This window comes from Arachis ipaensis, chromosome B7 (assembly GCF_059453495.1).
Source record: "Arachis ipaensis isolate K30076 ecotype BB chromosome B7, ASM5945349v1, whole genome shotgun sequence".
Taxonomy (NCBI): domain Eukaryota; kingdom Viridiplantae; phylum Streptophyta; class Magnoliopsida; order Fabales; family Fabaceae; genus Arachis; species Arachis ipaensis.
The window spans coordinates 115,106,987-115,132,518 of record NC_142442.1 but is presented as its reverse complement, the minus strand read 5'-3'; the positions used below and the strand labels follow the sequence as shown (position 1 = coordinate 115,132,518).

The 25,532-nt window shown below is 38.2% G+C and overlaps 1 non-coding gene across 1 annotated transcript; it reads left to right on the top strand.

Annotated features, from left to right (window-relative positions):
* The first annotated feature begins 22,142 nt into the window (after nucleotides 1-22,142).
* On the top strand, nucleotides 22,143-22,250 carry LOC148553803 (small nucleolar RNA R71). Its single transcript, XR_015893832.1, has one exon. It is a non-coding gene; the product is annotated as a small nucleolar RNA R71 (small nucleolar RNA).
* The last annotated feature ends 3,282 nt before the right edge of the window (nucleotides 22,251-25,532 follow it).

The window sequence follows — 25,532 nt, the reverse complement described above, 5'->3', positions numbered from 1 at the left end:
CAATGTTAGATTTGATTTTATATTTAATGCAATTTGAGGTATTTTAGATTTAAGATTTTTATTTAGCTTTTTACATTCTTAGCTTGAATTGATTAATTGGAGACACTTGAGTTATCAAACTCCTTTGTTGATTGATAATTGGAATTTGCTGGTTGGTTTGGATTCCTCTAAAGCTAGTCTTTCCTTAGGAGTTGACTAGGACTTGAGGAATCAAATTGATTAGTTCACTTGACTTTCCTTTATTTAGTAAGGGTTAACTAAGTGGGAGTAATGAACAATTCTCATCACAATTGATAAGGATAACTAGGATAGGGCGTCCAGTTTTCATACCTTGCTAAGAGCTTTATTAGATATTAATTTAATTCTTACAATTTACTTTTTCTTGTTCCTTATTCAAAAATCCCAAAAAGATAATCTTCCATAACCAATAATAAATACACATCCCTGCAATTCCTTGAGAGACGACTCGAGGTCTAAATACTTCGGTTATCAATTTTATTAGGGGTTTGTTTCTTGTAACAACTAAATTTTTGTACAAAAGGATTCTTTGTTGGTTTAGAAACTATACTTTCAACGAGGATTTAATAGTGGATTCTTTACTAGCAAAAAATCCGTTCGTCAAAATGGCGCCGTTGCCGGGGAGTTGCAAACGTGTGCCTTATTATTGGTTATTGTAAATATTTGCTTTTTCTTGTTTATTTGTTTTTGTTTTTAATTTTTATTAGCTACTATGAATTCTCACCCCTGTCACTATGAGTTTGGTTCCAATGTTGTTGTAGGGAATGGAAGCTATAATGAGAATAGGAATCAAGGTTGGAACAATCAAAGATGGGAGAAGCCACAAGGATTTGATTAACCCTCTTGGCAACAACCCCCATTATGTGTTATAACCAACAACCATTCTATAATGCATACCAAGACAATAGTTATGGTGGACCTTTTCGTGACAACCAACCTCCACCAAATTACTATGGTCAATAGCCATTCCGAGGTGCGCACTAAGATGATAGATATGGTGGACCCCCTTGTGGTTACCAACAAGCCTCACCATATGCTTATGAACCACCCCCTCAACATAACTTTGAATCACCATACTCACAAGCCCCTTACCACCAAACACCCCCATATGACCCTAATCCTTCTCCAGCATACCAACCACCATATGAACCATACATAGAACCACCCCACTTCCAAAACAATTGCCCCCTTTCATCTTCCTATGACGATATGCTTCAATCTCTTGCACATAGACAAAATAACATGGAAAGCGCACTTACTGGTCTGACCTCCGCTATACAAGCGCTCGTCTCTCGGATTGGATCATCGAATACCTCCAATAATCAACCTTCAAGCTCTAGTGTACCCCCTTTTCAACCCCATAATGATCTCTCCATCCCATCACCACCCTCCATGGAAGAGCACCCACATCCATCAATCCAAGAGCGACACGATCCCAATTATGCTAATGACATGGAACAAGAGAGAAGTGATCGGTTTCACGAATTCATACTTCACAAGAAGCTAGAGGAGGCCCTAAAGGTGGAGGTAGGAGAGACCCTTGAAGGAAGTTATCAGGAGGTGGAAGTCAACAAGGAGGAGCTGGATTTTGTACTAATGCAAGTGGAGAAAGCCGAAATTACTGAAGAAGAGGAAGTGGTTGAAGATTTAGGAGATGCGGCACCTCAATTTGAACCTCGAGTCATAGAGCCTCCTTTTAAGGAGTTTTAATTTGATGTTAAGGAGGATGTACAACCTCCAAGGCATATTATGGCTGAAGATTTTGAAGAGATTGATCAAGAGATGAAGATTATAGAAGAAGAGGCACAACCTCCCATGCCCTTGGTAAGTAATAAAGAAGAGATTGAATTAGAAGAAAGCTACCAAGAGGAAGAGGTTGAAATTGAAGAAGCTTGCAAAGAGGTGGAAGTTGTCAAGGAAGAGCTCAAGGGAATGGAGCTGGAAATCACCTTATCAAAGTTGTTGGAGACCTCCCCCCCAAAGCCATCACCATCTATTCCTTCATTCAAGTGGGTAAATCTTTTATCTCTAAGCTTAATTAGCCCACTTGAATATGCTTTGCTTGAGATGGATGGGCAACTTAGAGCTCTTTGTGGCTATAAGAGCAAGAGAAAGATGGTTAGTGGTAGGAGTTGTCAAGCAAGGTTCAATATGGTTGCATGCTCTAAATTGAAGTACAAAGGTTGGTATAATTCTCAAGTGAATGGGTCTAGGAAGTTGTTTGGATGTCTTAGTGAGAATTCCAATTGCTCACCACCCAAGTGAAAAAATGATGATCAAGGTAAAGACGGGTGCAAAAGCAAGGTTTGGGACCCCAGAATTCATTCCGACAATCAACACTCCTGGAGCTTTGTCACTTGCTTTAACTTGCTCGAAGGCTTTATGTGCCAAGTTCGGGACCCCGGAGGCTATTGGAATTGCAAACACTGGTAGAGATTCCAGGATGAGTTCAAGCACCAGCCACCATGACAGGGAGCTCACCAAATGTCCAACTTAAGGACTTTAACTAAAAGTGCTAGGTGGGAGACAACCTACCATGGTATGATCGTTCTTTTTTAGTCTTAGTTTTATTTTATTTTGTTCTATTCTTAGTTTTATTTTATTTTTATTAGTGTTTATTCATAATGTCTGCATCAGCATCTGCATTCTGCATTTTGCTAGTAAAGAATTTTGTATATATATATAAAGGGGGGATCGACGCGCAAGCGTCTACGACGTGCACGCGTCGTTTGCGTATGCGCACATGAACAGAGAGTTGCGCGAGAGACGCGCGGGAGGGGTGCGTGGCACACAAGCCACCCCACGCGTACGTGTCCCGTGCAAAAAGTTCAACCCACGCGTAAGCGTCAACGACGTGTACGCGTGGGCATGAAAAATTGGCGTAAAAGCGTGTTGAACAGAGAGTTGTGATGGTCCGGGGCTGGTACTGTGCTAGAGGCACAACATCACCCATGCGTACGCGTCCCAGACGCGTGCGCGTCCTTTTGCTTCCAGACCACCCACGCGTACGCGTGGGCAACGCTTACGCGTTGAACGACCAACTCAGTTTTCACGCGTACGCATGATGCCCGCGCGCACGTCACGCCCCGTTTTTCTGTTCTCCCTTCTTTCTTTCTTCTTACTTCCTACTTCCTTCTTCTTCCTTTTTCCATTTTCCTCATCAGGTTTCTTTTCTTCTCTCTCCTTTACTCTCTCATTCTTCATTTAATTATTGCATTTAATTATTTTTCTTCCTTCTTAATTTCATCTTAGCTTAATTCCTTTTGGTTTCTTTTTCATTTCTTTTTCATGCATTTTTTATGTTGGTGTTGGAGTTTTATTTGGATAGTACCTTATTTTACTTGAGCCTGTGGCTATTCTGAGGAGTGATTTGACAATTGACATTTACTTATGGCTCTCATATACATTTGGATTACATTATTTTCATTCCTATTATACCTTGCACACCACGTGTTTGTGAAAAAGCTTTTATGGCACTTTGAATCCTATTTTCTTTTACTCTTTTACTTGTTTGCCTCTTTTTCACAACACTTATGCTCTACATGTATTTGGGATTATCGTTCACAATTGTCATCATTACAAATGCTCTTTTAATTTGGCACAATTATTACTTGATGCTTGAGTTATGCTTCTCATGCCTGTTACTTCCATGTTTTTACCCTCCTGCATCTTATTATTCTGAATTGCCTACCTGATCTTAATTGATGTCTTACCTACATATTGTAGCTACCATGTATTTGATCTATCATCTTACCTTTGGCATTCATTATCAATTGGAATTTTCTCCCTTCCGGTCTTAGTTATCTATATTTCACACTCTTCCTTTTTATTCTTCCTTAGGCATGGGTACTAATAAAGGAAAAGAGAAGGCCACTGACAAGACACCGGCGCGGAGAGGAACCAAGAGACCTCCAGCTAAGGCGCCTCCATCTACAAGCGTCAGTTGGAGCAACCCGTCCACTTGCACATCTTAGCATGCACCGAGGACAGTGCAATCTTTAAGTGTGGGGAGGTCGATACCGACTTCCGTGGGTTAGTTATTTCCTTCTCAATACCAATGTTTAATTTTCTTTGTTAAATTAGTTGTTGCATTTGCATGTTTGATTGCATGTTTGTTTGATTTTGTGCATATTTTACCAACTACTTGGTTGAAGTAATATTTTCTTTTACAAGAAACTTTTTAAAGCATTTCACTAATTTGAATTAAAATTTTTGTTAAATTTGCTTGAAGAAATTTATTTTTGGAACATGGTTTTAGAGCTCGAACACACAAAACCAGTGAGATTTTGAGCCTAATTGATTGGTTGCATCTTATCAACCAATATTTTATTTTTAGTGTGTTGTTCTCTACAAAATTGTGATCTTTGTATTGCTTAATTCTATATTTCCATTGTTTGATGTATGCATGCACTTATATGATTGAGGCCTTTGTTTCACTGAGCTTACATACCCATATGGCCTTACCCTTTCATTATCCTTTGCAAACCAATGTTGAGCCTATTATACCCGCTTTGTTCTTTACTTTAGCATATCATTAACTCTAAGCGGAAAATCATAATGTCCTTAATTTGAATCCTTGGTTAGCTTAGACTAGTGAGAGTGTTCATGATTTAAGTGTGGGGAAGTTGGGTTTGCCAATATTTGGTTTAAGAATTGGTTTTTGTATATCTTTATGAAAATGTGAAAGAAATGTTTATGACATGTTCATGCATTCAATAATTTAATCATATGCATTGAGAAAAACAAAAGAATATATATATATATATATATATATATATATATATATATATATAAAGGAAAAAAGGAGAAAAAAGAAAAGAAAAAGAGCAAATAAGTAAAAAGGGACAAAATGCCTCAAAGTAAATGGTGAAAGCAATGCATATGTACTGTACTTGAAATTAGGATGCATGAATATATGGAAAACATGGTTAATGGATAGTTAGATGTTGTATTATGATTACATGGATTGTCTAAGTTAGGTGGAAAGTTTAAGTTAATTAAGGATTCAGATTTTAGTCCACTTGGCCAAACACAATCCTACCTTGACCCTAACGCCATTACAACCCTTAAAAGACCTCTTGATATGTATATTTTACGCATTAAATTTTTGTTGATTGTTAGATGAAGAGCAAGCCTTCGAAAAGCAAGACTAGTAGAGAACTGAGAGATCGAACCTTAAACACCTGAGCGATTAGAGTGCATACACTTCCAGTGAGGGTTCAATGCTCGATTCTTTGTTCCCGGCTTTCACGAGCTATTTTCTTTTGCAAGTTTACTTGTACCTTATTTTATGATTTGAATTAGTGAGATCCAGTTCATATTTCTTCTTGAATGATTTGTTTAATTTTAACCAAGTAGACAGAAACATTTTGCATGTAGTTGCATTCGTATAGATAGGTTGCATTTCATACTTTCTACCATTCCTCTTCACTCTTATAGTTTCTCTTGAGCTTAGCATGAGGACATGCTAATGTTTAAGTGTGGGGAGATTTGATGTACCACTATTTCATGGTACATCTTGCGCTTAATTGAGTGGATTTTATCCACTATTCTTACACTTATTCATATAAATTGCATATTTTACATTTTTCTTCCTGATTTTATGCTATGATTGAAAACATGTTTCTTTGGTCTTAATTTAGCTAATTTTATTCCTCTCTTATTACCATTCGATGCCATGATATGTGTGTTAAGTGTTTTCAGAGATTACAGGACTAGAATGGCTTAGAGGATGGAAAGGAAGCATGCAAAAGTGGAAGGAATACAAGAAATTGAAGGAACTGCAAAGTTGTCAGCCCTGACCTCTTTGCATTCAATCGATCATAACTTGAGCTACAAAGGTCCAAATGAGGCGGTTCTAGTTGCGTTGGAAAGCTAACGTCAGGGGCTTCGCAACGATATATAATTTGCCATAGTGGCCACGCAGCTAGGTGATGTGCACACGCACTTGACGAACACGCACACATTGGCGAAAAGTCCATCGGCGCGCATGCGCACCTGGCGCGTACGCGCAACATGCGCGACGTACTGCAACTGTAGAAATTGATGGGGGCGATTTCTGGGCTATTTTTGACCCAGGTTTTGGCCCAGAAAACATAGATTAGAGGCTACAGAGTGGGGGAATCAAGGAATTCATTCACACAACTTCTCATTATTCACAATTTTAGGTTTTAGATGTAGTTTCTAGAGAGAGAGGCTCCCTCCTCTCTCTAGGTTTTTGGTTTTAGGATTTCTCTTAGGTTAGGTTTACTTCTTCTCCATTCCAGGTTCAATGTTCGTTTAATTTAGTTTCTCTTCTAGTTTTATTTATTCTAGTGCTTTGGTTCATCTATGTCTCTTGTTAATTACTTATTTTCCCAATTTGGTTTATGAACCTTCCAATGTCAGATTTGATTTTATATTTAATACAATTTGAGGTATTTCAGATTTATAATTTTAATTTAGCTTTTTACATTCTTAGCTTGAATTGATTAATTGGAGACACTTGAGTTGTCAAACTCCTTTGTTGATTGATAATTGGAATTTGCTGGTTGGTTTGGATCCCTCTAAAGCTAGTCTTTCCTTAGGAGTTGACTAGGACTTGAGGAATCAAATTGATTAGTCCACTTGACTTTTCTTTGTTTAGTAAGGGTTAACTAAGTGGGAGTAATGAACAATTCTCATCACAATTGATAAGGATAACTAGGATAGGACGTCCAGTTTTCATACCTTGCTAAGAGCTTTATTAGATATTAATTTAATTCTTACAATTTACTTTTTCTTTTTCCTTATTCAAAATCCCCAAAAAGATAATCTTCCATAACCAATAATAAATACACCTCCCTACAATTCCTTGAGAGACGACCCGAGGTCTAAATACTTTGGTTATCAATTTTATTAGGGGTTTGTTACTTGTGACAACCAAATTTTTGTACGAAAGGATTCTTTATTGGTTTAGAAACTATACTTTCAATGAGGATTTAATTGTGAATTCTTTACTAGCAAAAAATCTGTTCGTCAGTCCATCTAAATAACATGTCTGGAGGGCATTGCCTAGTTAGTACGTAGCTTGAATCTCTCCCAAGCTTCATAAAGGGTCTCACCATCTTTCTGTCTGAAAGTCTGAACCTCCACCCTTGGCTTAGTCAGCTTTTGAGGTGGGAAAAATTTAGTCAAAAATCCAGTGACAACCTTATCCCAAGTATCCAGACTTTCTTTGGGTTGAGTATCTAACCACAGCTTTGCTCTATCCTTCACAGCAAATGGGAAGAGCATGAGTTTGTTCACCTCAGGGTTCACTCCATTGGTCTTCACAATATTACAAATCTGCAGAAAATCAGAAATAAATTGATTCGGGTCTTCCTGAGGAAGTCCATGATACTGGAAATTTTGTTGTACAAGAGTAACTAGCTGTGGCTTCAGTTCAAAGTTGTTTGTAGCTATAGGAGACACCACAATACTTTTGCCATAAAGATCTGCATTAGGAGTAGTGTAAGAGCCAAGCACTCTTCTAGGTTGCTCATTCCCATTCGAATTTGCCATATTGGCATTAGCAGCATTATTATGATCCATGGTGGACTCTGCAGCCTTGTAAAGTCTTGTGTGTTGCAAACGATGCCTCAAAGTCCTTTCAGGTTCAGGATCAGAGTCTAACAGAGGTTCCTTGTCCCTGTTCCTGCTCATAAACAGACAGAAGACAAGAAAAGATAGGACTATCTACGTCAGAGTGTAGAGAATTCCCAGTGAGGTAACCTGTGTAAAATAATAAAATAAAAATACTAAATAAACTAAACAATAAAATTCAAAAATTACTATTGAAATTAGGACAAAAATTTCGAAATTTTTTTAGAAAAATAAACAGGAAAAATAAAAATAAAAAAAACTAGGGGACACCAAACTTAATTTCAGAAATTAAGGAAAAATAAAGCAAGAAAAATTCGAAAATTTAAGGTGCAAAATTAAATAAATTTAAAGCTAAAACGCCTAATCTATGCAATCAAACCACTAATAGTTGTTAATCACAGTCAATCCCCGGCAACGGCGCCAAAAATTTGGTGCGGAATTTAAAGTCCACAAACTAACCGGCAAGTGCACCGGGTCGTACCAAGTAGTACCTTAGGTGAATGAGGGTCGATCCCATGAGGATTGATGGATCAAGCAACAACGGTCAAGTGATTTGCTTAGTCAGACAAATAGAAAATAGTGTTTGGGTCTCAATTGCATTAACAGTAAATCCAGAATATCAGGAAGCAAGCAATAAACGGTTTGTGAAATATATGGAGAAAACAGTTAAGGCTTCAGAGATATCTATCTTCCAGATTGACTTTTCTTAATTACTAACTATTTTAATCATGCAAGATTCAATTCATGGCAAACTATATGTCACTAAACCCTAATTCCTTAGACCTTTTTAGTCTCCTCTAACTTTAATCAACCGCCAATTCCTTGGTCACTTAATTCCAATCAAAGGGTGAAGTTCAATTCTAGTTTTTATGCCACAGAAACTCTAACTACCCAAATATAAGAGGATTATATGTCACGTATCCCGTTAAGTCCAGATAATTAGAAATTTAGAAGAAATTGTTTTCAAGCTGTTGTTCAAGTAAAGAGCTTTTACAAGTTATACAAAAACTCAATTAGAACAAGGGTCATACTTCCGTTCCACCCAGATTCATAAGATAAAGAACAAAAAAATTCTTGAAATATGAATCAGTACATAAATTAAAATAGAAAAGTAATAGTATCAATCTATACAATAGACAGAGCTCCTAACCTTAATAGTGGAGGTTTAGTTGCTCATGGTTCAGAGAGAAAACTTGGATTCTGTAAAACTGTAAAAATTGCGGAATGAGGTGGAAGAGAAGAGAAGAGCCCGAAGGGCGGATTCTTTTTCCCTTTTATATCTAATCCTAATTATTGTAAAATATAATTTCTAAAACTAAATAATATCTTTTCCTATTTAATTTAAAAATTAGAGTTTAATCAGAATAATAAAAGATCTTGCGTGGCTTGTACAATGGCGTGGGGACCACTTGATTGAAGGAGAGCTTGCGCATAACTTGGCATGGAGCTGTGCCTTACTTGAGGGATGCAGTGAGGAAGGGCGCTTGGTGCTCATGTGCTGCGCCTTACTTGAGTGGAAGGTGTGCCTAACTTGGAATGTGGCCTTTCCTTGTGTGTGCTTGTTGATGTGCATTGCGCCTAACTTGAGATTTCTCAACTTAGGCGCAGCCTTGGCAGTATTCCTTGGATGCCTCCTGTAAGAACTGGGTTTTGCATGAATAAATTAATTTAAATACCCAAATTAAGTTCCGAAAAGTTAGAATGAGAATTTGGGGATTTAAATATGATTTTTGGACTCAGTAGGTCTTTCCGAGTCAGAAAATGTGTTTTCTGCGAAAAATCGTGAAAAAATGCGAACCGGCAGTTAAACCGGTTGAACCAGTCCAAGTCTGCCCAGTACTATACGAGAAAAAGTGAAAAATAGTAAAACCATAGAAAAATATTAAGAATGGAAAATCGGGCGTTGGTATTAAAGGTTTGGCCCAAAGTTGGGCCGAACGGGCTAAAAATGCTAACGGGTTGGACCGGGCATAGTTGGGCCCAAGTCCAACTTATATAAGTCTCCTTTAATGAGCTTTCAGCTCATTTTTATTAAAGAGAGAGAGAGAGTTCGGTTATGAGAGAAGAGAGAAGAGAAGCCATGGGAGCACTATTCATCCTCCATTTCTGGAAGCCATAACTTGAGCTACATAGCTCCGATTGACGAGTCGTTTACGGCCACGCGAAGCTCTTGACGAGCTCTTCCCTTCTATTTAAGTTTTTCTGGTAAGAACTCGAAGCTCACTCCCTAGTTCTCCCATAATATTCTGCATGATTTTATGTTTGGTTTTTGAGTAGATTTTGTGGTTTTGGTTGTTTAGGTGATCTCTAGTAGCGGGTAATTATTGAATTTTACCCCTACTCACATTGGGTAAGGTAAGGTTTTACTAAACCCTTGTGTTTAGTTATTTTGGGTATCTTAGGTTTTGATGTTGGTGAATATATGTGTTGTTAGTTTGAGCTTTGGTGTTGGTTGAAGTTGGTTGAGGCTTTGGATCAAGGTTGGTGGCTTCGTTTTGGTGTTTGGTGTATTTGGGAATCGGCCAAGATATGGTTTCGGTTTACTTTATGTAATATGTAATGTTCATGGACACTTAGGCTAGTTGACCCTAAGATAGGATTGAATATTGTTGGTGTATGAATATTTATATGTGAATGGATGAAAATTGTGGGTTGTATGGGATTATTGTGATTGATGATGATTATTAGGAATTGTTGGTGTTATTGAGTGTTGATGATTGGTGTTGTTAATGAGGATTGATAAATGAAGTGGTGGTGTTGTGTGAAACGAATTCAAATACTAGTAATATTAATTATATGATTTGATGAGGTTGTTGGTATTTAATGATTATGAAAGTTGATGAGAAATATGTGAATTTGATAATGATGGGTTGTATTGAGGGATTATGATGTTTGCCGTTGGATATGTGATTTATTGTTGTTGATGTGGTTGGTAATTGATGGTGATTAGTGATGTTGTTGGTATAATGAAGGTGAGTGTTAAGATTGTTGATACTGATGTGAATTATGACGAGTTGATGATTTTGGAATATGTTGATGAATTTATGATGTTGAAATTGGTAAGGATGGTGTAAGAGATTGAAATTGGGATGAAATGGGGTTGATTTTGATATTGGATAATGATTGAATTAGGATTGAGGAAAGTGTTGGTAGAGGATTGACTTTGGTATCATATAATTGAGGTTTGGCGGTTGGAAATGGTATAATATGCTATAAAGGGTAGGTGATGATAGAAATTAGGATTTTTAAGTGGTTTTGGTTGGTTTTGGTTGAAAATGTTGGTAATGTTGAGGTTGAGATTCTCGGTAAAAGTGGGTTTTTGGTAAACTTTGTCTAATCATAACTTTTGCCTCGGTTTTCAAAATCTAATGAAACTAATCTAGAATTAAAGATCTTTGAAAATCCTTTTAATCGATATAAAGTTTGTGAAATTTGGAATTTTGTAGAGGAAGTTATGAACATTCAAAGTTGGTCTAGAAAATCTGAAATTCTGCTAAGTTGAAGAATTTCAAGATTTTCTGATATGTGCACACGCACAGCCTTGTGTGCTTGCACAACCCTGTAAAAATGATTATTCTATGCAGACGCACAGACCTGTGCGTACGCACAGGCAGGGAAAAGGGCTCTGGTGGCAGCGCTAGCCTAGGTTGTGTGCGCGCACATCAATGAAGAATTACAACCTGTGCGCACGCACAAGTCGAGAAGGGTCATCTGTTGGGGGCACTCGCACAGCTTGTGCGAGTGAACAGATTTTATAAATTTTAGTACCTGTGTGTGTGCACACCCCTATGCGTACGCACACTTTCAAAATCTTCTTGGGCGTGCGCACGCACGCCCCTGTGTGGATGCACACGCCCTGTTTCATAATTTTAAACTTTGTTTTCAACTATTTCACCTTCCCAACAAGGTTGTAAGCTTCTATAACACCATTTAAGGCTTTTGGGCGTAATTTTGAGTATGGGAATATGAGAGATAAGCTAAGGGTTTTAGTTGGTGATTATTTTGAAAAGTTAGCAGACAGAGGTCTAGGTTTCTGGGGTATGGAGGATGAGTGTGGTTGAGAGAGAAGGAAGAGTAGTGAACTTGGGGAGTACTGACAATGAATTGAGAAATTGAGGAACTAATAAGCTCAGAATGGAATTAAGAACTGATGATGGGTATTATGAGCTTGATGTTTATTGAGGTAAAGTGTACCATGCACAATATCATTGGAATGTTAAAAATAGGTAATTGAAGGAGATGTGAGATGAGGAATGGTAATGACTGGTGATGATTTGGGGTTGTTGATAGATTTGTTGAATGTGGAAATTGTACCAGGCACTATATCCTTGGGATGATGATCTTGTTGAATAATGAGAGTTTGTCAGGCACTATATCCTTGGGTTATGCATGCAAGTGTGCCCGGCACTATATCCGTGGGTGAATAGCATGTGCCCGGCACTATATCCGTGGGTCAATAGAGTGTGCCCGACACTGTATTCGTAGGTGCGGCAGAAAAGCGACATCCGAAAGGATGTGTCGGGTTGGCAATTATGGACCGACAAGTGATATCCCGAGCCAATAGGATAGACATTCATCATGTGTATTTTCTATCTGTTTGTATGCTTTGCCGACTTGTAATTGTATTCCTAAATGAATAACATGCCTATTTGCTTACTTGAAGTACTTGTTCTATATGCTTCTACTTGTGTTTTACTTGCTTGCACTTATATTGTGATTGTCTGGTGCTGAGGAGGTTAGGTAGGCGGTGGCGATGGGATCGCACGGAGGTTAGGTTGGCGATGGCAGAGGGATACAGCGGTATGAACAATATTAGTTAGAATTCCCCTAGGTTTAGGCAACCCTAGTTTATGGTATAAGTTCTTTATATATTTATTTATTTTGTTCTAAACTTGAATATCGGTTTGATGTGAAGTTCTAGGATTGCTTTTGGCGTCCCGGAGCCTTACATCTTACATTTTTGGGCACTGTTACCATACTGAGAACCTCCGGTTCTCATTCCATCCATTTTTGTTGTTTTTCAAATGCAGGTCGCAACCCGCCGCAGTGAGTTGGGTGATGGTAGCAGAGCGGAGGATCTTATTCTATTTTGTTGTCATCTTGGTTATTTTAATTTGTACTCTCACTTTTGTACTTTGTTTTTCCTAGAGGCTTTTATTTGAGGGAACAAAGCTTGTATAAGCCCTTTTGAACTACAGTCTTCTAATTATCGGTATATATGGCTAGCCGGCTTAAACTCCGTGAGTCGTAACTAGATCTTTATGACATTATACTATGATATTTTGATATAAATTGTATCTATTTCTTGTGCTTTAAGTTAGTTGCTCCGTTTATGCGTTTTTGCACTTTTCATACCCTAACTTTGAGCTTTATTCCTTCATCGGGCTTCTAGATTATATTATTCTTTCTATATAAATATGTATAAGCCTTAGAATTGTCGTAACCTTTGGTTAACCCTTGCTTTACGACTAGAGGTAAGGCTTGGGTTAATTGGGGTGTTACATTTAGTGGTATCAAAGCGGTTCGTCCTCGTGAGCTTGAGGGATGGACCGATTGTGCTTCGTTGCATACTCTATGTGTCTTTTTCTTTGATGCTATTAGGTTATCTACTTGATATTGTATAGCATGCTTATTTGTGAGTGCCTATTTGGGATAATGGAAGCACTAGGCTTTTGATATTGAGACTGATCACCTTGATATCGATTGTTTGGTATCGACAGGAACCCTAATGGCTACTCGCGGATGAGGTCGTACACGTTCACGAAGAGAGAGTGGAAACGAGCAACCGGCCGATAACCATGCCGAGTTCATGGCGGCGATGGCGAATCTTGCAAACACCATGGAGGTGAATGCTGCTGTGACTTTACAAGCTGTGCAGAGGTTAGGCCAACCGGCGGGGAATGGAGGCAAAAATGGTGATGACTTGGGAGGTGCTCCGATGACCCTAGCTACGTTTCTGAAAGTTCACCCACCAGCTTTCAGAGGATCGACTAATCCCACAGAAGTGGATAACTGGTTCCAAGCTATGGACCGCGCACTGTAAGCACAGCATGTCCCGAGCAACCAATACGTGGAGTTTGCTGCTTATCAGCTTCTGGAAGAGGCCCTGATGATTGGATTTGTGATGGTTTAGAATTTCTCTAATGAAATCTCATTGTAAAGTATAGTTTCTAAACCAACAATAATCCTTTCATACAAAAGATTGTTTGTCACAAGTACAAACCTCTAAAATTATAAACCGAAGTATTGAACCTCGGGTCGTTCTCCCTAGGAATTGCAATAAAGTGTCTTGTCATTGGTTATGACGTATTTTTGGGGTTTTTGAGATTTTAGATAAGAAATATAAATGGAAATAAAAGTAAACTAATGACTATGAAAGCTCTTGACAAGATATGAGAACTAGAAGTCCTATCCTAGTTATCCTCCTCAATTGTGACCACAAATTATCCATTGCTACCACTTAGTTAACCTCTAACCATGGAGGAAAGTCAAGTGGGTGAATCAACTTAATTCCACAAATCCTAGCCAACTCTCAAGGGAAAAGACTAGCTTTAGTGGTATCCAAATCAATTAGCAACTTCTAATTATCAATCAACAAGGGAATTAGATAACTCAAGTGTCACTAATTACTCCACCTAGGCCAAGAGGAACAAAATCTATACTAAAATCCAACTAAGCATTTCATCAAACACTTGGAAGGTGCAAAAGAAAAGCATAGTAAATTGATAACAAGAATAGAATCTAACAACAATTGAATGTAAGAAATCAACAACAACAATTAAAGAAAACAAGATCTACATGAATTACCTCAAATTGCATTAAAAGAAAATAGAATGAATAAAATTAGATCTACAAACAAAATAGAAGAAATTATAACAAACAATAGAAGAATGATGAATGTAACAATAAAGATAAGAAGAAGAAGTAGAAGAGAGCATGAATTAAAACCTAGATCTAAGAACTAAACCTAATCCTAATCCTAATCCTAGAGAGAAGTGAGAGCTTCTCTCTCTAAAACTAAAACTAGCCTAGGGTGTGTGTATGAGTCTACATCATGCCTTCCCCTTCATTCCTTAGTCTATTTAGCCTTTTCCCGCCAAAAACTCAGCTCCAAATGGGGCTAGAAACCCTCCAAAATCGTCAGGCACGTGTTCCTCTTTAAAAATCATGTGCAGCCTTCGGCGTGTACGTGCACGTCCCTGGAGAATTTCGCGATCTGCGCATAGGCGCATAGTGCGCGTGCGCCCATGGGCTTTTCTAAACCTTTGGCTTTTCATGAGTTCTCCACTTTGTATGTTTTCCTTTCACTCCTTTGATCCCTTCCTAGCCCTTTTCAACCTGAAATAACTAGCAAACACATCAAGGCATCTAGTGGAAATCAAAGGTGAATCAAAATTATCAAATTAAAGGTCTAAAAAGCATATTTTCACATCTAAGCACAAGTACGGAGACAATCACAAAAATCATGCTATTTCATTGAATAAATGTGAGGAAAGGTTATCAAAATGCTCTAAATTCAACACAAGATAAACCCTACAAAGGGGGTTTATCAACCTCCCCACACTTAAACCAAGCATGTCCTCATACTTAACTAAGAATGAAGCAAAGTGTATGACATTTATTCAATGCAACTAAATTATCTAAATGTGAACTATCTAAATGAATGCAACTAACTATATGAATGCTAATGCTTGGTCAAAAACAAATCAAATTCCAAGAGAATATATGTAAGCACAAAGGCTCAAACAATGGGAATCAAATCCGACCCACAATTGTATTGAATTATCAAAAGGATTTACAAACTTGCATGAATATAGATGATAGTGGTGAACATATGTAATTGAGCAATCGAATCCTCACCGAATGTGTGGTGCGCAGAAATTGTGATTACACTTTGATTATGTAAAATTCATTGCTCTTTCTTTCCCTGGTGATGGCGCCAAAAACATGATGCCAATACCATGGTTCACAACTTCGCACAACTAACCAGCAAGTGCACTGGGTCGTCCAAGTAATACCTTACGTGAGTAAGGGTCGAATCTCACGGAGATTGTTGGTATGAAGCAAGCTATGGTCACCTTATAAATCTCAGTCAGGCGGATATAAAATACTAATGGGGTTTTCGAAAATAAATAATAAAAGAGGAATAGAAATACTTATGTAAATCATAGGTGAGAATTTCAGATAAGCGTATAGAGATGCGTTTGTTCCTCTGAATCTCTGCTTTCCTGCTATCTTCATTCAATCAGTCTTACTCCTTTCCATGGCTGGCTTTATGCAAGGGCATCACCGTTGTCAGTGGCTACATCCCCTCCTCTCAGTGAAAATGGTCAACGCACCCTGTCACGGCATGGCTATTCATCTGTCGGTTCTCGATCATGCTGGAATAGGATTCACCCTCCTTTTGCGTCTGTCACTAACGCCCAGCACTCGCGAGTTTGAAGCTCGTCACAGTCATTCAATCATTGAATCCTACTCGGAATACCACAGACAAGGTTTAGACTTTCCGGATTCTCTTGAATGCCGCCATCATTCTAGCTCACACCACGAAGATTCTGATTAAGAGATCTAAGAGATACTCATTCAATCTAATGTAGAACGGAAGTGGTTGTCAGGCACGCGTTCATAGGGAATGATGATGATTGTCACGTTCATCACATTCAGGTTGAAGTGCAAATGAATATCTTAGAAGTGAAATAAGTTGAATTGAATAGAAAACAGTAGTACTTTGCATTACTCTTTGAGGAACAGCAGAGCTCCACACCTTAATCTATGGAGTGTAGAAACTCTACCGTTGAAAATACATAAGTGAAAGGTCCAGGCATGGCCGAGAGGCCAGCCCCCAAAATGTGATCAATAGTCTCCTAAGATGAACAATGGATTAAAACTGAGACCAAAGATATCAAATACAATAGTAAAATGTCCTATTTATAATAAACTAGATACTAGGGTTTACAGAAGTAAGTAATTGATGCATAAATCCACTTCCGGGGCCCACTTGGTGTGTGCTTGGGCTGAGCTTGAATGTTTGTACGTGTAGAGGTCCTTCTTGGAGTTGAACGCCAGCTTTTGTGCCAGTTTGGGCGTTGAACTCCACTTTGCAGCTTGTTTCTGGCGCTGGACGCCAGAATTGGGCAGAGAGCTGGCGTTGAAAGCCAGTTTTCGTCATCTAAACTTGAGCAAAGTATGGCCTATTATATATTTCTGGAAAGCCCTGGATGTCTACTTTCCAATGAAATTGGAAGCGCGCCATTTTGAGTTCTGTAGCTCCAGAAAATCCATTTTGAGTGCAGGGAGGTCAGAATCCAACAGCATCAGCAGTCCTTCTTCAACCTCTGAATCTGATTTTTGCTCAAGTCCCTCAATTTCAGCCAGAAAATACCTGAAATCACAGAAAAACACACAAACTCATAGTAAAGTCCAGAAATGTGAATTTAACATAAAAACTAATGAAAACATCCCTAAAAGTAACTAGATTCTACTAAAAACATACTAAAAACAATGTCAAAAAGCGTATAAATTATCCGCTCATCACAACACCAAACTTAAATTGTTGCTTGTCCCCAAGCAACTGAAAATCAAATAGGATAAAAAGAAGATAATATACTATAAATTCCAAACTATCAATGAAACATAGCTCCAATCAAATGAGCGGGACTTATAGCTTTTTGCCTCTTGAATAGTTTTGGCATCTCACTTTATCCATTGAGGTTCAGAATGATTGGCATCTATAGGAACTCAGAGTTCAGATAGTGTTATTGATTCTCCTAGTTCAGTATGATGATTCTTGAACACAGCTTCTTTATGAGTCTTGGCCGTGGCCCTAAGCACTTTGTTTTCCAGTATTACCACCGGATACATAAATGCCACAGACACATAATTGGGTGAACCTTTTCAGATTGTGACTCAGCTTTGCTAAAGTCCCCAATTAGAGGTGTCCAGGGTTCTTAAGCACACTCTTCTTTTGCTTTGGACCTTGACTTTAACCGCTCAGTCTCAAGTTTTCACTTGACACCTACACGCCACAAGCACATGGTTAGGGACAGCTTGGTTTAGCCGCTTAGACCAGGATTTTATTCCTTTAGGCCCTCCTGTCCACTGATGCTCAAAGCCTTGGGATCCTTTTTATTTCCCTTGCCTTTTGGTTTTAAGGGTTATTGGCTTTTTGCTCTTGCCTCTTGGTTTTAAGAGCTTTTGGCTTTTTCTGCTTGCTTTTTCTTTTTTTTTTTCTTTCTATTTTTTTTCGCCTTTTTTTTTCTGCAAGCTTTGTTCTTTGCTGCTTTTTCTTGCTTCAAAAATCATTTTTATGATTTTTCAGATTATCAAATAACATGTCTCCTAGTCATCATTCTTTCAAGAGCCAACATATTTAACATTCTTAAACAACAACTTCAAAAGACATATGCAGTGTTCAAGCATACATTCAAAAAACAAGAAGCATTGTCACCACATCAATATAATTAAGCTAAGTTCAAGGATAAATTCGAAACTCATGTACTTCTTGTTCTTTTGAATTAAAACATTTTTCATTTAAGAGAGGTGATGGATTCATAGGACATTCATAACTTTAAGACAAAGTTACTAACTACTAATGATCATGTAATGAAGACACAAACATAGATAAGCACATAACATAGAAAACGAAAAATAGAAGAAATAAGAACAAGGAATGAATCCACCTTAGTGATGGTGGCGTTTCCTTCTTGAGGAACCAATGATGTCCTTTTGAGCTCTTCTATGTCTCTTCCTTGTCTTTGTTGCTCCTCCCTCATTGCTTTTTGATCTTCTCTTATTTCATGGAGGATGATGGAGTGCTCTTGATGTTCCACCCTTAGTTGTCCCATCTTGGAACTTAATTCTTCTAGGGAGGTGTTGATTTTCTCCCAATAGTTTTGTGGAGGAAAATGCATTTGAGGCATTTCCGGGATCTCATGGTGATGAGCTTCTTGCGCCTCTTGAGCTCCATGAATGGGCTCTCTTGCTTGCTCCATCTTTTTCTTAGTGATGGGCTTCTCTTCCTTGATGGGAATGTCTCCTTCTATGAAAGCTCCAGCTGAGTAACATAGATGGCAAATAAGATGAGGAAAAGCTAGCCTTGCCATGGGGGATGACTTTTCGGCTATTTTGTAGAGTTCATTAGAGATGACTTCATGAACTTCTATTTCCTCTCCAATCATGATGCTATGAATCATGATGGCCCGATCCACAGTAACTTCAGATCGGTTGCTAGTGGGGATGATGGAGCATTGGATGAATTCCAACCATCCTCTAGCCACAGGCTTGAGGTCCAATTTTCTTAGTTGAACCGGCTTGCCTTTGGAGTCAATCTTCCATTGAGCTCCTTCCACACATATGTCCATGAGGACTTGGTCCAACCTTTGATTAAAGTTGACCTTTCTAGTGTAGGGGCGTTCATCTCCTTGCATCATAGGCAAGTTAAATGCCAACCTCACATTTTCCGGACTAAAATCCAAGTATTTCCCCCGAACCATTGTAACATAGTTCTTTGGATCCGAGTTCTTACTTTGATCATGGTTCTTGGTGATCCATGCATTGGCATAGAACTCTTGAACCATTAGGATGCCGACTTGTTGGATGGGATTTGTTAGAACTTCCCAACCTCTTCTTTGAATTTCATGTCGGATCTCCGGATACTCATTTCTTTTGAGTTTTAAAGGGACCTCAGGGATCACCTTCTTTTTGGCCACAACATCATAGAAGTGGTCTTGATGGGCTTTGGAGATGAACCTTTCCATCTCCCATGACTCCGAGGTGGAAGCTTTTGTCTTCCCTTTCCCTTTTCTAGAGGATTCTCCGGTCTTAGGTGCCATCAATGGTAATGGAAAAACAAAAAGCTTATGCTTTTACCACACCAAACTTAGAATTTTGCTCACCCTCGAGCAAGAGGAGAAAGAATAGATGAAGAAGAAGAAGAAATGGAGGAGAGGGAGAGGGGGTTGTGTTTCGGCCAAGAAGAGAAGAGAGGGTTGTGTTGTGTGAAAATGAGGAAGAATGGAGGGTTATATATAGGGATGGGAGGGGGTAAAGGTTCGGCCATTTAGGGTGGGTTTGGGTGGGAAATTGATTTTGAATTTTGAAGGTAGGTGGAGTTTATGAGGTAGGTTTATGGGGAAGAGTGGATGGATGTGAGTGGTGAAGAGGTGATGGGGAAGAGAGATTGAGGTGATTGCTGAAGGGTTTTGGGGAAGAGTGTTTATGGGATTTTGTGAAAGAGAGTGGTGAGGGGTGAGAAGAAGTGAGTGGAGGTAGGTGGGGATCCTGTGGGTCCACAGATCCTGAGGTGATCCTGTGGGGTCCACAGATTCTGAGATGATCCTGTGGTGTCCACAGATCCTGAGGTGTTCAAGGATTTACAACCTTGCACCAAATTAGGCATGTAAAATGCCTTTGCACACAATTATGGGTGTTCAGCGCCAGGTTGGTGCCTATTTTGGGCGTTCAACGCCCATTTGTTGCCCATTTCTGGCGTTGAACGCCAGAACCATGCTTGTTCTGGGCGTTCAGCGCCAGCTCTTCTCCAGGGTGCAATTCTGGCGTTCAGCGCCCAGATGCTGCCCATTTTGGGTGTTCAGCGCCAGAACCATGCTCTGTTCTGGCGTTGAACGCCAGGCAGATGCTTCCTCCAGGGTGTGATTTTTCTTCTGCTGTTTTTTATTCCATTTTCAATTTTTATATTTATTTTGTGACTCCACATGATCATGAACCTATAAAGACATATAACTAAGAAAAATATAGTTAGATAAATAAAAATTGGGTTGCCTCCCAACAAGCGCTTCTTTAATGTCAATAGCTTGACAGTGGGCTCTCATGGAGCCTCACAGATGTTCAGAGCATTGTTGAGACTCTCCAACACCAAACTTAGAGTTTGGATATGGGAATTCAACACCAAACTTAGAGTTTGGCTGTGGCCTCCCAACACCAAACTTAGAGTTTGACTGTGGAGGCTTTGTTTGACTCTGCTTTGAGAGAAGCTTTTTCTGCTTCCTCTCCATGGATGCAGAGAGAGATCCTTGAGTTGTAAACACAAGGTTGTCCTTATTTAATTGAAGGATCAATTCTCCTCTGTCCACATCAATCATTGCTCTTACTGTGGCCAGGAAAGGTCTTCCTAGGATGATGGATTCATCCTCTTCCTTTCCAGTATCTAAGACTATGAAATCAGCAGGGATGTAAAGGCCTTCAACCTTTACTAACACGTCCTCTACTTGTCCATAAGCCTGTTTTCTTGAATTATCTGCCATCTCTAATGAGATTTTAGCAGCTTGCACCCCATAGATTCCCAGTTTCTCTATTACAGAGAGGGGCATGAGGTTTATTCCTGAACCAAGATCGCACAGAGCCTTAAAGATCATGGTGCCTATGGTACAAGGTATTATGAACTTTCCAGGATCCTGTCTCTTCTGAGGCAATGTCAGTTGATCCAGATCACTTAGTTCATTGGTGAACAAGGGATGTTCATGTTCCCAAGTTTCAATACCAAATAATTTGGCATTCAGCTTCATGATTGCACCAAGAAACTTGGCAGTTTGCTCTTCAGTAACATCCTCATTCTCTTCAGAAGAGGAATACTCATCAGAGCTCATGAATGGCATAAGGAGGTTCAATGGAATCTCTATGGTCTCTAGATGAGTCTCAGATTCCTTTCGTTCCTCAGAGGGAAGCTCCTTATTGATCACTAGACGTCCCAGGAGGTCTTCCTCCTTGGGATTCACGTCCTCCTCTCCCTCCTTAGGTTCGGCCATTTTGGTTATGTCAATGGCCTTGCACTCTCCTTTTGGATTTTCTTCTGTATTGCTTGGGAGAGTACTAGGAGGGATTTCAGTGATCCTTTTACTCAGCTGGCCCACTTGTGCTTCCAAATTTCTAATGGAAGACCTTATTTCATTCATGAAACTTACAGTGGCCTTGGATAGATCAGAGACTAAATTTGCTAAGCTAGATGGATTCTGCTCAGAATTCTCTGTTTGTTGCTGAGTGGATGATGGAAAAGGCTTGCTATTGCTAAACTTGTTTCTTCCACCATTATTAAAGCCTTGTTGAGGCTTTTGATCCTTCCATGAGAAATTTGGATAATTTCTCCATGATGAGTTATAGGTGTTTCCATAAGGTTCACCTAAGTAATTCACCTCTGCTATTGCAGGGTTCTCAGGATCATAAGCTTCTTCTTCAAAAGATGCCTCTTGAGTACTGTTGGATGCAGCTTGCATTCCATTCAGACTCTGAGAAATCATATTGACTTGCTGAGTCAATATTTTGTTCTGAGCCAATATGGCATTCAGAGTATCAATCTCAAGAACTCCCTTCTTCATAGGCGTCCCATTATTCACAGGATTCCTCTCAGAAGTGTACATGAACTGGTTATTAGCAACCATGTCAATGAGTTCTTGAGCTTCTGCAGGTGTTTTCTTTAGGTGAATGGATCTACCTACAAAGGTATCCAATGACATCTTTGATAGCTCAGATAAACCATCATAGAATATATCTAGGATGGTCCATTCTGAAAGCATGTCAGAAGGACACTTTTTGGTCAGCTGCTTGTATCTTTCCCAAGCTTCATAGAGGGATTCACCTTCCTTCTGTCTGAAGGTCTGAACATCCACTCTAAGCTTGCTCAGCTTTTGACGAGGAAAGAACTTGGCTAAGAAAGCCGTGACCAGCTTATCCCAAGAGTTCAGGCTGTCTTTGGGTTGAGAATCCAACCACACTCTAGCTCTGTCTCTTACAGCAAAAGGGAAAAGCATGAGCCTGTAGACTTCAGGATCTACTCCATTAGTCTTAACAGTATCACAGATCTACAAGAATTCAGTTAAGAACTGAAAAGGATCTTTAGATGGAAGTCCATGAAACTTGCAGTTCTGTTGCATCAGAGAAACTAGCTGACGTTTCAGCTCAAAATTGTTTGCTCCAATGGTAGGGATGGAGATGCTTCTTCCATGTAAATTGGAATTAGGTGCAGTAAAGTCACCAAGCATTCTCCTTGCATTATTGTTGTTGGGTTCGGCTGCCATCTCCTTTACTTGTTCGAAATTATCAATAAGGTTGTCTCTGGATTGTTGTAATTTAGCTTCTCTTAGTTTCCTCTTCAGAGTCCTTTCAGGTTCTGGATCAGCTTCAACAAGAATGTCTTTTTCTTTGTTCCTACTCATAAGAAAGAGAACAGAACAAGAAAAGAAGAGGAATCCTCTATGTCACAGTAAAGAGGTTCCTTATTGTTAGTAGAAGAAGAGAAGAAGAAGAAAAAATTCGAACACAGATAGAAGAGGGGGTTCGAATTTGGTGAGTGATGTGAGGAAGAGATGTTAGTAGATGAATAAATAAATAGAATAAGATGAGAGAGGAGGAGAATTTTCGAAAATAATTTTTTTGAAAAAGAGTTAGTGATTTTCGAAAATAGTTTTTGAAAAAGGTTAGAAATTTTCGAAAATAAAAATAAAAAATTATAATAATTAGTTAATTAAAAAGAAATTTTGAAAAAGGGGGAAGATATTTTCGAAAATTTGAGATAGAGAGAGAGTTAGTTAGGTGGTTTTGAAAAAGATAAGAAACAAACAAAAAGTTAGTTAGTTAGTTGAAACAAATTTTAAAAAGATAAGAAGTTAGGAAGTTAGAAAAGATATTTTGAAATCAAATTTTTGAAAAAGGTAAGATAAGAAGATATTTTTGAAAAGATATGATTGAAATTAGTTTTTGAAAAAGATTTGATTTTTTTAAAAATCACAATTAATGACTTGATTCACAAGAAATCACAAGATATGATTCTAGAACTTAAAGTTTGAATCTTTCTTAACAAGTAAGTAACAAACTTGAAATTTTTGAATCAAAACATTAATTGATGATGTTATTTTTGAAAATTATGAGATAAAATTAAGAAAAAATTTTTGAAAAATATTTTTGAAATTTTCGAAAATAACTAAGAGAATTGAAAAAAGATTTGATTTTTGAAAAAGATTTTGAAAAAGATAAGAATTTTTTTTTTTAAATTGAAAATTTGATTTGACTCATAAAAACAACTGGATTTTTAAAATTTTTGAAAAAGTCAAATCTCATTTTCGAATTTGATGAGAGAAAAAGGGAAAGATATTTTTTTTTTTTGATTTTTTGAATTTTTATGATGAGAGAGAAAAACATGAAAATTATGCAATGCATGAATTTTTTAGATCAAAACAATGAATGCATGCAAGAATGCTATGAATGTCAAGATGAACACCAAGAACACTATGAAAATCATGATGAACATCAAGAACATATTTTTGAAAAGATTTTTTTTTAATGCAAAAAAACATGCAAGACACCAAACTTAGAATTCTTTAATGCTTAGACACTAAGAATTCAAGAATGCATATGAAAAACAAGAAAAGACACAAAACATGCAAATGCAAAGATCAAACAAGAAGACTTACCAAGAACAACTTGAAGATCATGAAGAACACTATAAATGCATGATTTTTTTCGAAAAATGCAAGATGCACATGCAATTGACACCAAACTTATAACATGACTCAAGACTCAAACAAGAACACAAAAAATATTTTTGATTTTTATGATTTTCTAATTTTTTTGTATTTTTTTTTTCAAAAATTATTTGAAAAACAAAAATAAGGATTTCAAAATCTTTAATATGAATTCCAGGAATCTTGTGCTCTTTAGTCTAAAGCTCCAATCAAAGGGTCAGACATGGCTTAATAGCCATTCAAGCTTTAGAATGGATTTACATCTATTGAGGTGATTAGTTGAAGACCAATCCCAAAGGAGTTTGGGTATGGCTTTTCAGCCAGATAGGATTCAACATGTTACCATGAAACTCTAGAATTTATTCTTGAAAGTTTTGAAGCCATATAATAATTTATTTTTGAAAACATTTTTATTTTAAAATTTTTTTTTTCGAAAACAAAGGAAAAGTTTTTTGAAAGATTTTTGAAAAATTTTTGAAAAGAAAACGAAAAGAAAGTTACCCAATCTGAGCAACAAGATGAACCGTCAGTTGTCCAAACTCGAACAATCCCAGCAACGGCGCCAAAAACTTGGTGCGCAGAAATTGTGATTACACTTTGATTATGTAAAATTCATTGCTCTTTCTTTCCCTGGTGATGGCGCCAAAAACATGATGCCAATACCATGGTTCACAACTTCGCACAACTAACCAGCAAGTGCACTGGGTCGTCCAAGTAATACCTTACGTGAGTAAGGGTCGAATCCCACGGAGATTGTTGGTATGAAGCAAGCTATGGTCACCTTATAAATCTCAGTCAGGCGGATATAAAATAGTAATGGGGTTTTCGAAAATAAATAATAAAAGAGGGATAGAAATACTTATGTAAATCATAGGTGAGAATTTCAGATAAGCGTATAGTGATGCGTTTGTTCCTCTGAATCTCTGCTTTCCTGCTATCTTCATTCAATCAGTCTTACTCCTTTCCATGGCTGGCTTTATGCAAGGGCATCACCGTTGTTAGTGGCTACATCCCCTCCTCTCAGTGAAAATGGTCAACGCACCCTGTCACGGCACGGCTATTCATCTGTCGGTTCTCGATCATGCTGGAATAGGATTCACCCTCCTTTTGCGTCTGTCACTAACGCCCAGCACTTGCGAGTTTGAAGCTCGTCATAGTCATTCAATCATTGAATCCTAGTCGGAATACCACAGACAAGGTTTAGACTTTCCGGATTCTCTTGAATGCTGCCATCATTCTAGCTCACACCATAAAGATTCTGATTAAGAGATCTAAGAGATACTCATTCAATCTAATGTAGAACGGAAGTGGTTGTCAGGCACGCGTTCATAGGGAATGATGATGATTGTCACGTTCATCACATTCAGGTTGAAGTGTGAATGAATATCTTAGAAGCGAAATAAGTTGAATTGAATAGAAAACAGTAGTACTTTGCATTAA